This window comes from Podarcis liolepis (genome assembly GCF_965112155.1).
Source record: "Podarcis liolepis genome assembly, chromosome: 4".
NCBI classification, from domain to species: domain Eukaryota; kingdom Metazoa; phylum Chordata; class Lepidosauria; order Squamata; family Lacertidae; genus Podarcis; species Podarcis liolepis.
In genome coordinates, this window is record NC_139558.1 from 88,336,389 (window position 1) to 88,347,016 (window position 10,628).

The 10,628-nt window shown below is 42.2% G+C and overlaps 1 long non-coding RNA gene across 2 annotated transcripts; it reads right to left on the reverse strand.

Moving 5' to 3' along the window:
* Positions 1 to 2,023: 2,023 nt before the first annotated feature.
* LOC310705498 lies at positions 2,024 to 5,548 on the reverse strand. Of its 2 annotated transcripts, XR_014525345.1 has the most exons (3): positions 4,773 to 5,548; positions 3,371 to 3,431; positions 2,024 to 2,087 (listed from the first exon to the last, which is right to left on the reverse strand). It is a non-coding gene; the product is annotated as an uncharacterized lncRNA (long non-coding RNA). The 2 variants fall into 2 exon arrangements; XR_014525346.1 differs by lacking the exon at positions 2,024 to 2,087 and having other exon boundaries at positions 3,011 to 3,431.
* Between the last annotated feature and the right edge of the window lie 5,080 nt (positions 5,549 to 10,628).

The following is a 10,628-nucleotide window of genomic DNA, read 5'->3' on the forward strand; positions in this document are numbered from 1 at the left end:
TGTTCGTTTCTTTCATTCTGCAGGGAAAGTATATTTGTAGCTTTTAATTCTATGACTTCCAGAGATAATCCCTCTGTGTATACACAAGGGGTAGTCATTGTGGTTTCCTCCAGGTTTTGCTGGATTGCAACTCCCATCATCCCTGACCATTGGCCATGCTGGCTGGGGCTGATGGAAAATGGAGTCCAACAGCTGGAGAGCACCATGTTGGCACCCCTGCTCTTTAGCTATAGAGTTGTTTTATTTCAGTTGTTGATAATGTGTTTTCATCTTGTTTTGTTGATATGTGTGTTGCAATGACCATTACCATTGAAATGATAAATGTTCCTACAATTTCTAAAACAAGGTTACCTTCCTGCTGATCAGCGGTACTTGAGGGGCCTCAAAAATGTGATGGAAATCCAAAAGTGGGTTTTCTGACAGGACTGTCAACTAGTGAAAGACAAAGTGTTGGTGCTGACCTTTAAAGCACTAAACAGCCTCGGCCCAGTATACCTGAAGGAGCGTCTCCACCCCCATTGTTCAGCCTGGACACTGAGGCCCAGTGCCAAGGGCCTTCTGACGGTTCCCTCACTGTGAAAAGTGAGGTTACAGGGAACCAGCCAGAGGGTCTTCTCGGTAGTGGCACCTGCCCTGTGGAACGCCCTCCCATCAGATGTCAAGAAAAGAAACAACTATCTGACTTTTAGAAGAGATTTGAAGACAGCCCTGTTTAGGGAAGTTTTAAATGTTTGATGTTTTATTGTGTTTTTAATATTCTGTTGGGAGCCACCCAGAGTGGCAGGGGAAACCCAACCAGATGGGTAGGATATAAATTTTGTTGTTGTTGTTTAGTCATTTAGTCATGTCTGACTCTTTGTGACCCCATGGACCAGAGCACTCCAGGCACTCCTGTCTTCCACTGCCTCCCGCAGTTTGGTCAAACTCATGCTGGTAGCTTTGAGAACACTGTCCAACCATCTCGTCCTCTGTCACCCCCTTCTCCTTGTGCCCTCAATCTTTCCCAACATCAGGGTCTTTTCCAGGGAGTTTTCTCTTCTCATGAGGTGGCCAAAGTATTGGAGCCTCAGCTTCAGGATCTGTCCTTCCAGTGAGCACTCAGGGTTTATTTCCTTAAGAATGGATAGCTTTGATCTTGTTGCAGTCCATGGGACTTTCAAGGTTCCTGGAGGAGGAACCGGCAAGCCACTCCAGTATCCCTGCCAAGAAAACTCCATGGACAAAGACAACAGGGCAGGATATTATTATTATTATTATTATTATTATTATTATTATTATTATTATTAACGAAGCTAAAAGTTAAAAGATTCAGGGCAGATAAAAGAAAGTGCTTCTTCACACAGTCAAATTATTGAACCTGCTCCCACAGGAGGCAGGTGGCCACCAACGTGAATGGCTTTAAAAGAGGATGACACAAACTCATGGAGGACCAGGTATGGAAGGCAACTAGCCCCAAAGCCTATGTTCTACCATCACTACCAGAGGCATCATGCCTCCGAATACCAGTTGCTGAGAATCACATGTATGCACTCATGTCCAGCTTGCAGACTCCCTACAAGCATCTGGTAGGCCACTGGGAGGACAGGATGCTGGACTAGATGGGTCATCAGCCTGATCCAGCAGCCTGTTCTTATATTCTAGTATCTGCTTAAATGCCTGCATCTAGCCCAATCCTGATTTTAACAGCTTAGAGGTCCTATTTACAGTTCAGCAGCACAGAAATGTTGTTAAATGCATAACATGAAGAGCAGTCCACCACCTCCCATGAGAAAGCCAGTGTGGTGTAGTGGTTAAGAGCGGTGGACTCATAATCTGGTGAACCAGGTTCGATTCCCCGCTCCTCCACATGCAGCTGCTGGGTGACCTTGGGCCAGTCACACTTCTCTGAAGTCTCTCAGCCCCACTCACCTCACAGAGTGTTTGTTGTGGGGGAGGAAGGGAAAGGAGAATGTTAGTCGCTTTGAGACTCCTTAGGGTAGTAATAAAGCGGGATATCAAATCCAAACTCTTCTTCTTCTTCCCAACCAGCCTGTTCCACTCTCAAGCAGCTCTGACCACTATGAAGTTTCTTCTAAGGTGGCCACCAGCTGAGGATAGAATCATAGAATTGTAGAGTCAGGAGGGACCACAAGTCCAACCTCCTGCAATGTAGGAATCTTTTGCCCATCATGGGGCTCGAACCTACAGCCCCGAGATTAAGAGTCTTGTGCTCTACTGACTGAGCTGTGTTGCAGGACGATATTATTTCCATACAGGTTGTGATACCCTAACTTGGGTGGCTGAGAGAGACAGCAAGATTACGCTCTGGAAAGGAATACGGGCTAGGAGCTGTTGCCAGCATGATGCACAGGAAGTGCTAAAGCCTTGCAAATGGGAGAATAATTACACGGGGAGTAATTAGAATGTTTAGATGAAACACAGAAGCCAAATCGTTGCCCTGGGATTAGAACCGGATGTAATTACTTTGGGGGGGAAACCACAGAGGGTGGCAACATCCGCAGCAACATTTCCTTGCAAACTTTCTGAGATGGAGCTTATTTTTAATTCGAGAATGGAAGTTGCAGAGAAAATAATGAGCGACTTTTACTGCCGAGGAAGAATGGTTACGATAAAAATAGGTTGATCTAAGGGAAACAGCTGCAATACGCTCATTGCCATTGCTTAAAGAGAAAAGGGATAATAATGCAAAGCGCTGGCAATGTAACATTCTGCCGCCTGCCACTTTAATCATCACAGCAGGAAATCAAACAAGGAAATTTAATGAACCAGAGTTGGAAGAGAAATTCCTTAATATTTGGGAGAAAGAGAGAGAAAGATGGGTGATTCTGTGAAGACGGCTCGTCAGTTACAAAAATGTCTCTTGACTTGAGTGAATCATATAGAAGCGTATATTAAGGAAATTTATGCAAACAGTAATTATGTAAATACGAGGGCAATTTCAAATATATTACTTCCTTGCACTGTTCAACCTATTGCCGTAGAACTTAAAAGTGGATTTATTCAGGGATGGTTCCATTTCACGCCTTCTGTTTTATTTCTGTGTGTTTCAGTTGAGAGAAAACCAACTGACAATGAAGGAAAGTGCACACACACACTAGAAATATATATCTGTTGCACTGATTTTGCAATATTTTCTGCTCATGTATCATACATGCAGAAATTGTCCTAATATAACATTGGTCAACCTAAGCGCTACATGACCTGCAATCAAGTTCTTCACTGTCAGAGTATTTTAGGACATACATTACAGGCATTGTCAGAAAACATAGACATTGTCACAGGTTTCTAGGAACATTAATATGGTTTGAGGAACTTCAGATCCTGTGCATCTCATCTCAGATATGCATATAAACTCAACAGCGGGACTTACTCCCTGGAAACTGTTATTTGATTGACTGATATCGCACTGTTCCTTCCAAAAGAGCCCAGGGCTGCAAAGAAGGTAAAACAATAACAATAAAATTAAAACATGAAAACAATTCAAAAATATTTAACACTTTAAAAATATAAACACCACCCCAAAACATCTAATGACATTAATAGCTGAAAATAAAAATGATTACATACTCTCACAGCTAATAATTTCAAGGTTGCCAGGAACAATATATTTCAACCATAAAATGCCAGGGGAAACAGGAATATAATAATACTGGATTGTGACAGGCCCAAGGTCACCTAGAGAGTTTCATGACTGAGTGGTGATTTGAACCCTAGCCTTCCAAGTCCTAGTCCAGCGTTCAAACCACCACACTGGCTCTCTAAGTTGTCTGTTCAGATGCTAAGTATAACCTCTACGTTCCTAAACTTCCACTCTTTCCCCATTCATTCGTTCATTAACTATCCTTGAAGCCATCATTAAGCTATACCAAACTCTGTGTTGATTGTGCATCGAGGAGGCTTTCGAATCATGCCAAAATAAAGAAGAAAAAAGGAAAGCAACCTCTCCAAAAAACAAACAAGAGAAGAAGTCATTGATATTTTGTTTCCAATTAATTTTTAATTATGGCTGACACCTCGGGCCAAAACAATTTCACCTTCCCCTCCCCACCTTTACGAATACCTTTCGCCTGTGTCATCTTCAGAAGCGCTTCAACACTGGCTGCTTATTTGCATAGACAAATTAGAAGCCAGCAGAGCTCCGGGCAGCTTCAAAATGACACTTGTAAATACCTCTGGGAGATAGTTAGCATTATTCCGAGCTCTCCTTTCCTCAAGAAGAACCAGACATTTCAAAGAATCAAGTGCAAATAGGAGAGCAAGTCTGACAAATAAGGTCAAAATACACTACAGAAATGCTCTTTTGTGGGGGCCACGCGTACACAGATCAGCATGCAAATGAAAAACACAGGAATCTGCATTGGTCTGCACTCCCTGACAGATATATCTCCAGAGTTTCAAGCAGGGACTCCAAGCATTGAAACTGGCACCTTGTGTGACTTTGCATATCGATTTCACACATAGAGGTTCATCACTTGTTGTCAAGGGGTTACTTGCATGGATGAAGCAGCCATGCCAGATTAATCCCAATACTCTTAAATGGAGACACACTTCGCTAAGAGTCATAAATGAAGAAGATGGGGGATAGGCTTGTGTGAATGAGACCAACATTTCTTTTGCTAAACCTTCAGGTTTTAGCCTCACCATCAGGAAGCTGGGGCAGCTCCCCTGTGATAAAAGGCAACAGAGGCCAAATTCACACATACATTTAAAGCACTGTGATACCCCTTTAAACCAGTGCAATTTTTTCTAGAAAAAGAGGTGTCCGAACTCACCATGAATGCCTCCCTTGTTCTCTTAGAATGGCAGTTGAGTTCCAGCAAGTTCCAACTGAATAAAACCCCTGCTTTAAACAGGCATGGCTTCCCCAAAGGATTCTGGGAGCTGCAATTGGTTAAGGGTGCTGAGAGTTGTTCAGAGAGCCTTATTCCCCTCATGGAACTACAATTCCCAGAGTGGTTGAACAATCCATCCCTCTTCACTGGGAACTCTGGAAATCCTAACTATGGGGGAGGACTAGTGTAGTGATCAAACTGTTGGGTGAAGACCTGGGAGACCGAAGTTCTAATCCCCACAAAGCTCGCTGGGTGTTCTCAGACCAGTCACTCACTCTCAGCCCAACCTATTTCACAGCATTATTGTGGGTATAAAATGAGGAGAATACCACCTTTTTGCTCCTCGGAGGAAATGGTGAGAAATAAATCTAATACTCAGACTAGTAAACTGACTAGTAAACTCAGAGGAAACTCAAAGCAAAAATTTGTGGGAAAATGGGATGGTTATAGAAGATATGTTCAAAAATACAATAATAGTTTTGACTCCGTGCTAGTATTTGAGTGATAAAGGAACTAAAAGGAGGTGGGCAACAATTTAGGATTTATTATGTTTTCAGAATGTATTAGAAAAATTATATAGAAAGGTTTATTTTTTTGTGTACATTCAAATGTAAGATAAAACATATGCAAAGGGACTTGACAGGAAGTCAAAGTTGAAGAAAAGATTTTGGAAGATAAAAGGGGGAAAATATTTACTTTCATTATTATCATTTTCTGTGCAGGTGTGGGTATGTGGATTTCTGCACATATGTGTATTGTTGTATGCAATGTTTGGGAGGAAATAAGATGGTAAATAACAAATAAACTAAATATTGATGTATGTAATTTTTATTTTTTAATTATATTTAGTGGTAGTATGGCTGTATTGTTTTTTGTAACATAAAACCATTCAATAAAAATTATTTTAAAAAGAGAGAAATAAATGTAATAAAGAACCATGAATGACCTGGGAAAAGAAAAGTGTGGACTCATTTCCAAATGAGTACAAATGCTTCCCTATCTTGCTATCTGTAGGGATTCCTTATTTGCCACAGGTAGACAGGCACCCAACTATTTGCAAGCCTACTGTAGGGAGTGAGTGTCCAGGAAGAGCAGCTGCAGCTCTGAGCTGGTGAAGAGGGAGAGAATGTGAGCCAAGAGGAAAGCAGCAGCAGAAATATGTCATCGCTGTTGGCCAAGCCATGTCACTTGTTCATCTCGGCTCACATTTCTTTTCATTGCTTTCCAAGGCCGTTTCATCACTTGACTGGACACCTGAAATTACCTAATGGATTGATTCTCCCCCATTTCTACAGGGTTTTTTTGGCTCATCCAAATCCTGGGCACTTCATCATACAGAGCACTTGGAGAAAATTAAAACAGCACCGGGCTGCAATTTTTAATTGCAAGCCTGACGCCGTTGAGCAAATAACGCTGGATTGTCTTGGAATTTATTGGCAAGCAGCTTGTTTGTTGGAGTCTGATCTCTGATTAACAGTTCACTTTGGCTCTGCTCAGCATTCAGATGGGGTCATTCCGCTCAGATGGAAAGTGCCTCGAAAGCTTTTTGAAAACCCTTTGCTTCCTTGGCAAAGGCCATCCTGCTTGCCAAGCTCATTACAGCCTAAACAGAAATAGCATCCTGATCACCAAACTAATTTCACCCAGTACATTTTGTGGGGGCCTGCTCAATGTTATTTTTTTTTTATCACCATTTCTGGATTCAGTCATAGATTGAATGCATTTGTTGAGAAGCCTTTGTTTTAATCATGTTTTGCAGAAATGTTATATACCGTATTTTTCGCTCTATAAGACGCACCTAGTTTTTGGAGGAGGAAAACAAGAAAAAAAAATCTGAGTCTCAGAAGCCAGAACAACAAGAGGGATCGCTGCGCAGTGAAAGCAGCGATCCCTCTTGCTGTTCTGGTTTCTGGAATAGCTGCGCAGCCTGCATTCGCTCCATAAGGCGCATACACATTTCCGCTTACTTTTTAAGAGGGAAAAAGTGAGTCTTATAGAGCAAAAAATACGGTATATTGGATCATTGCTTTAAAAAACTTTTTCTTCTTACTTTGAAGAGAGGGAGAGGGAGAGAGAGAGAGAGAGAGAGAGAGGTCTAAGGTTAGTGAATGCTGCTCTAATGCATACTGGGCCCAGTTAAGTTAAAGCCATCATCCTGAATTGGGCTTCCGAAAGAGAATATGTCAATGTACACACATGAATCATGTTCTACCAATGACAAATTCCTGGTAGAAAGCAGGTCAGAATATTCTGCACCAGCTGAAGCTGACAAACAGTTTTCAGGGGCAGCCTCACATACAATGTATTGCACTAATCCAGCCTTGTGCTAACAGAGACACAAGTAACAGACTACACATTTAAAACAAGGTAGCTGTTTCCTACTTAAACACTTGCGCTTTCTCACTTTTCACAATAAAAAATTCCTTCCAGTAGCACCTTAAAGACCAAGGTGCTACTGGAAGGAATTTTTTATTTTGACTATGGCAGACCAACACGGCTACCTATCTGTCACTTTTCACAGTTATTCACGAAACAAAAGGCATGGGGTGTTGGTGGCTGCCAAACCCTGAGAAATGGAACTAGAAAAGCCACCAAGAGATTTCACAGCAAAACCAGAGCCTTGAAAGAAAGTTATTTTACACTTGGACATTTCTCCAGAGAAAGCTAGCGAAGCTCTCGTGGTGGACAACTGCACTTTATTTGCCGAAATGTCACAAAGCATTGCTGCGGTGATTCTCTCTTCTCCGCTAAAACATTGCAAAAGGCCACAGCCCTGTAGGTTTTGATATGTCTGCAGCTGAAGACTATTATCTGAAAAACATGCCTTCTGGAACAGGGGGTCGTAGTCTCTTGCTGTGTGGGGATGCACTCTGGCTCTGAGCAGTGAAGATAAAGGAGGCTTCTTCTTTTGAAGCAAAGTAGCCTTGGGATTCATAAACCTGTAAGGAAGGTTAGGAAGTGGCTGGTATATTTGCTTTGTTTGTTTGCTTGCTTTTGTTTTAAGCCCATCACTTCTTAGAACTACCCTATGTCCTTCCAATATTCTGTTCTGATTGACAGCAAAGTGGGGGCTGGGGAGAAAGGTAAACTGTGATGATGTCTTTGGGTGAGCCCACATTAGACCAGCTCAGAAACTCAGAACCTACTAAAAGCAGCCCTCCTGAACCTAGAACTCTCCAGATATTTTAGAATACAGTTCTTCTGGGAGCTGTGGAGGACGACACCAGGCTGGCAAAGGCTGCACTCAGAGCACAAGGAAGCATATCGTTAAATTGTGTAGCTGACTCCCACAGAACGCAGTGATGACCAACAACTTGGATGGCTTCAAAAGATGACGGGACAGAATCGTGGAAGATACAGCTGTCAATGGCTACTGGGCATGATGGCTTTGGTCTCCCTTCACTGTTGAATAACAGTCGCTGGAAACTGCAGAAAAGGCAACTGCTATTGTACTCAGGACCTGCTTGTAAGCTTCTCATGGGCTTCTGGTTGGCCATTGTGTGAACGGGATGTTGGACTTGATGCATTGGCTTGATCCAACAACTACCAGACTTTTAGAAGACATCTGAAGGCAGCCCTGTTTAGGGAAGCTTTTAATGTTTGATGTTGTACAGTATTTTAATATATTTTTTTGGAAGCCGCCCAGAGTGGCTGGGGAAGCCCAGCCAGATGGGCGGGGTATAAATAATAAATTATTATTATTATTATTATTATTATTATTATTATTATTATTATTATTATCCAGCAGGCTCTTCTTCTGTTCTTATTGTCATACCATTCGTTCATCTAACTCCACATTGTCTAAATTGTCCGGCATCAAGTTCTTTGGGGTTTCAGCTAAAAGTATTTTTCAGCCCTACCTGAGACTGTCTGCATATAAAACATGTCTACTACAGTGGTACCTCGGGTTACATATGCTTCAAGTTACAGACGCTTCAGGTTACAGACTCCACTAACCCAGAAATAGTACCTCGGGTTAAGAACTTTGCTTCAGGATGAGAACAGAAATTGCATGGCGGCAGCGGGAAGCCCCATTAGCTAAAGTGGTACCTCAGGTTAAGAATAGTTTCAGGTTAAGAACGGACCTCCAGAACGAATTAAGTTCTTAACCTTAGGTACCACTGTACCACTGTTTGTTTTTTGTTTGTAATAAAATGTCTCATCTGTGGCACCCATTTCTCCCCCAACTGTCTGCAAATAGTGGCCAGACTGAGGTTCCCCAATGTGTTTGAAAACTAAGAAAGAAGACAGACTGACATAGGATGAAAATAATAATAATAACAATACTGACAACAATGACATTTTTATTATAATTACAGTTAATATATTGATTGCCTTCTAAACCACTGTCTCAATGTGATTTAAATATGTGAGAAGTAGAAACAGTTAAAAACAGAAAAATAATGAGCCTGGGGGTGTAATGAAGGGGTGGAAGAGAATGAATTTAGGGGGTTAATTGAGTGAAAAAATGAATGAAGTCAAGTATCCAAGGAAAAGAATGGAGTTTTTAAAAATGAAAAAAGAAGGAAATGGAACTGTGCCAGTGTTTTGTTATGGGAAATGTATTTCAAAGGTATTAGCTTTCCTCTTCAGTTGCTCCCACTTTCCCATCTTGGCCAGAGGCATGTTACCATGTGGCCCTCGGGTGATTGGCCACGGGTCAATGTGGCCCTCAACCACAAAAAGGTTAGCCACCTAAGAGATCATTTTAGTTTAGATCCCAGCCCTTGGACTTTCCTGCATAAGGGCAGCCTCATCTCTTCCATTTGAATTGTTCACACAGTTCCTTGAATGCCATACGCAAGATAGGCATTTTACACTCCTCTACACCAGCATGTTTATTGATGCGATAAGCCTGCGCACTCTGCTGATAAGTAAATAGACCCGATTAAGTGCTTCAGCAGAGCACGAGAAAGCGCATTTACAACTGAATGAGAAATCCGTGTTCCCTGAACAAATATTTAAGATTCAAGTATACACTGGAAAGCTATTACCAGGAGCCAAACAAACAGCATACAGCACGCCTTTTAAAAACAACAAAAACACTTCGTTATCATTCAGCAGGTAGCGAATTGGACAATTGTTTTTCATCGATTCTCCTGCTTTATTGGTTCCTCTGGCCCAGTAATGTCTGCTCTGACTGGCAGTGGAAGCTTCCCAGGGTCTCAGACTGGAGGTATTTCTTACTGCAGGGTAACAAAAATATCCCAGGTACCTTGTTCTTCAAAAGTTGTCTTTATGAGAGTAAGATTTGCCACCTTCACAGTTGTGACTTGGCTTTTTGGACTCTCAATGGATTGCTAAAGAGCTAGCTTAGGCCAGGACAGTCTAGTTGTCCATCTAGTCCAACTTTGTCTACTTGGACTGGCAGCAGCTCCCCAAACTCTCTGGCAGAGGCTTTTCCCATAGTGTGTTGCCCAAACCCCCTTTTAAAAAACTGGAGGTTGCCAGGGACAGGACCTGGGACCTCCTGCATGCAAATCATGTGTTCTTCTGTTGCAGAGCCTGCAATAATCACAAACCGTTGAGTTAACTTGAGTTATTAGCAAAAATACAATCTTCACTTGGCTGAGTGTCAAGCCTAAGGAGCACAGCAGCTCATTCTCAGTGAGTCTTCCTCCATGAAATTAGTTCCTGGGACTAAAGGTCCCTGCCTCTCCACAGATGTTTATGTCTCCTCCTCTCCAGGGCTTTCTCCAAGCAATCGGAGACTGCACCTATGTGCAGCCAATCTCTCCTCTGCCCTTTTCATGCCTCTCCTGGTTCTGGGAGATGGGAAGAGGGGAAGAGGTCACA